This window comes from Etheostoma cragini, chromosome 22 (genome assembly GCF_013103735.1).
Source record: "Etheostoma cragini isolate CJK2018 chromosome 22, CSU_Ecrag_1.0, whole genome shotgun sequence".
Lineage (NCBI taxonomy): Eukaryota > Metazoa > Chordata > Actinopteri > Perciformes > Percidae > Etheostoma > Etheostoma cragini.
This window is the reverse complement of record NC_048428.1, coordinates 4113898-4117547: the sequence shown is the minus strand read 5'-3', so window position 1 is coordinate 4117547 and position 3650 is coordinate 4113898. Positions and strand designations below refer to the sequence as shown.

The 3650-nt window shown below is 41.0% G+C and overlaps 1 long non-coding RNA gene across 1 annotated transcript in view; it reads left to right on the top strand.

The window, feature by feature from the left end:
* Positions 1-2536: 2536 nt before the first annotated feature.
* LOC117938259 overlaps positions 2537-3650 on the top strand; it is an 8835-nt gene continuing 7721 nt past the window's right edge. The window contains exon 1 of the long non-coding RNA XR_004655362.1: positions 2537-2674. This is a non-coding gene — a long non-coding RNA (uncharacterized LOC117938259). The remainder of the gene's footprint in view (positions 2675-3650) is intronic.

The following is a 3650-nucleotide window of genomic DNA, read 5'->3' as shown; positions in this document are numbered from 1 at the left end:
ACCGTATGGTAGACTGATTTGAACATTCAGCTGCGCAGACTGATGAATTCAAGCGCCTTTTGAACTCCCACTGGGCGGATTGAAGGACGTTGATTGGCAGGATCCACAGCATCTGCGCCAATCCACATCAAGGCCTGGAACAGGGAAGTGGGCAGAGCCATCACGCCGGCCAATCCTCTCCGGGCAACCACACAGACAGATTTACATACTAAAACAAAACTAAAAGGCAGGGGCAGTAACATGGTATAAAGCCCCAACACATGGGGTGCTTGTCTCCCACTTACTAAGCCAGCATCAGGATTCTGGACTAGTGAATAGTTCTTGCATCTATATGGTCAAACTAGCTTGTTTTATTTAAACAATTAGACATTGTCATTGAGACAACACTCTGCAACACCCAGCTATGCTGATGTCTATTGTTGGAGCTCAAATCCTGCTCCAGTCTCAGGGTCCAGATAAATACATTCAGAAACTAAAATGTTGATGAATGATCATTTATTGAATGGAATATTCCAGAGACAAGTCAAGAAACTCCGCATGCAACAGTCACAGAGTTGTCTGACCCTCCTCACTAAGTCTTACCCTCTTTATTTAATCCAGGGCAAAAGCTCATTAAACCTTGTGCCCTTCTCCTTGTCTCCAAAGACAAGATGTGGCCTTCACTCCCATCCTGCAACTGTCTCTCTCTAGGACATCTTGACCTGCTTTAGCAACAATAGTTACACTAAGAATTCAGTTAGGTGCACAAGCATTGTCCACTTCTCACATGTCATTAATAAAGCATTAGAACATTATAAGCATACATAATTATTTACGATAAATATGTGGTTAATCATACTTCAATATTTGGTTTAGACAAATATATTTCCAACATTATCTCCAACTTTTGCGGCAGCTGGTTTTGTCATGTTTTGCTCCAATGTCAAGGAATGTTTAATGTTCCTTTTTTTTTTAATGTTTGATTTTACCACTTCCTGTTTTATGTACCTCCTGGACTTTGTCTGCCTTCCTGCCGTGTGTGATTACCTTGCCCCGCCCCAATGTTTTTCACCCGTGTCTCGTTATCGTCCTCGTCCTTGTGTATTTTACCCTCTCTGTTACTAACCTAATTGTGAGATTGTCTTGTTTCTTTGTGGCAGTGTTTGAGCATTATTCCCAGTTCCCAGTATTTCTAGTTTTCCAATGTTTTTGGCCTGTTTTTAACATTATTTTCATCTTGCTTCAAATAAACCTGGTTGGTTTATATCACCTGTGAGTTGTGCAAATGTGGATCCATCTTCCTGTGAGTGTGATAGGTTTGACCATGGAAATGCGAAGGACAAGGAGCTTGACTGCAGTCTGTTTTTGTAAGAGAAACACTGCAAAATGCTACAGTTTGTATGTTCTACTGCATCACATATTGCAAAGCACAACTAACTACAGGACCCTTTTAGCTGAAACTAGTGGAGTACAGATACAGTAGTTTGAGATCAGATCACGTCTTCACCACAAACAAACTGTCCAGAGTTTGATTAAAAGCGTACCGAGACCACTTCATCAAGGAGGCCACAGTATGCTTGTTTGATCTGCTTTTGGAGCACCAAGGGGGAAAACAAACTCTAGTGTGATTTAACCAAACAAGGCAGGTGTGAATGTCCCCTAAGGGTTTGGCACTGGACTAAACAATGCCAGCACCAGCTGGGTGTTAAACAAAAAATGCAACATAGTCTGCTCCCAACGAGGTCGCCCCAGACCGTAACCCAAGCACAGAAGGAGAAACAGTTGGCAGACCTAGAGGCAGCCACCTGCCTGAAAGCGGAGGGAAAAAAGTCCTCAAACAAATAACCCTAGACCTGAAAGAGGAAGGAATGACTTTGGGCTGTAAGGATGGGTTCATACACAGTTTCACCAACTGTGAATTGAACATACTTGCATAGTTTTTGTCGCCCCATGAAGAATTCTAGGTAGAGACAGACCCCGTTTCTCAAGGTCAAGGATCCTTCCTTGGTAGGAATAGTCCTTCCAAGGAAGGATCCTTCAGGAGTAGGTCAGAGTCCTCCTTAGCATTTGGAGAACATGTAAAATGGAACAGGCTATCAATTACACATCATTGCGGGCTCGCGTCATTGAATTTATTTGCCGCATTTCAAAACACTGGATGAAATGGTTGTGGAGGTGTTAACTGTGCTGTTGAATTATACTGTTGGGATGTAGAAGATGAATTAGCAGCCGTTTCTTAATGTCAAGTAAGGATCCGCCAAAGCCAGGAGGAGGACGCTACGTCATCGACGTCCGTCAAAGGACCGTTACAATTTCGAGGATTCCTCCGAATTCCTCCAAGGACGGAGTCCTTCATTCAGAAAATTTCCTATTGACAGAGAATGATGCATATGTGTATCCTTCGCGGTCCCAAATCACCCACAATCCTATGTGCGGGCCTTTGCCAGCTCGTTTTTAAAAAAATAGCGGACCTAAGCGGGAGTTCAAGCGGCATCGCTGACGGTGAAATAATAATTTAAATTTAAGTATCTTTAGTGTGTGTCATACATTTGTTATCAACGTTAATGTTTTACATCAATGTAAAGCTTAACGCTTTAAAGCTTGAACAAATTGCTATAATAATTAGGTAGATACACCCCGAGCTAACGTTAGCTAACTGAACTTATCATTTAACATTTGGCTGTTAGCTAGCTAGGTTCTTGTCTTTGTAAAGTTTAATGTACGGTGGCATGTTCATGTCTTTTTATATGCCGTAACCGTATATGCGTAACTTTAGCAGAGATTTAGAAAGTTGCTGTGTTTATCACTGGTTGTATCTGTAGATGGGAGGGAACACTGCATCGTCTTAACTTCACTAGCAACGTTCAACGAAGGCTGACATGTATGAGTAGTTTCCCATGTAATAACGTGTTATAGCATTCATAACGTAAACATCTTTTTGTTGTGTTAACTGTCTTAACAGGGACTAACGGAGGCGGTCACCGAGGATTCCAAAGCCAACGACCAGCAGGGAGACAGAGATTAACAATTTGAATGAAAATATTTGAAAATATCCTAAATATCCTGAAAACATTCAACTTTTTTTAGTTCTACAACCAGACACTCTTGATGGCCTACATTCAAACAAAAACCATAATAAAACCATATATAATGAAAAAAAACTTAACAAAAACTTGAAATAAGAATGTAACTATCCTCTTGTTTAGTTGAGGAGGTGTGGTGAACCAAAGAGGGCCAATCAAAGTCAAATGTCAAAGTGGCATATGAGCTTAAGATGCCACAGGACAGGTACAGAGTTTCACTCTCTGTAGAACATGGCCATGTTCTGATGTCTTTGGGGAATTCCTCAGGTGTATTTTCATACCTCCACTGCTGTCTCCTTCATGTGTTGTGGCCAGAACTTGTGCTGCAGAAAGAAAAGGTAAGATTTTCTAATGAGGAATACGGTCAAATTATAATTCAGCTATAACACTAGGAGATGGATACCTAGGATACCCTAAATCCCATTAAATATTACAGTACTTTGAGGATAATCATCATTCATCAAAACAACTCTCCTTCTTAGCATCACATCCTGGCTCTAATAAAAAAAAATACAGTAACAGTGCTTACCTTAATTAAAATCCATCTTCACTGTCTTCATCTACATCCATCTCCCTGCTCTCTGATGC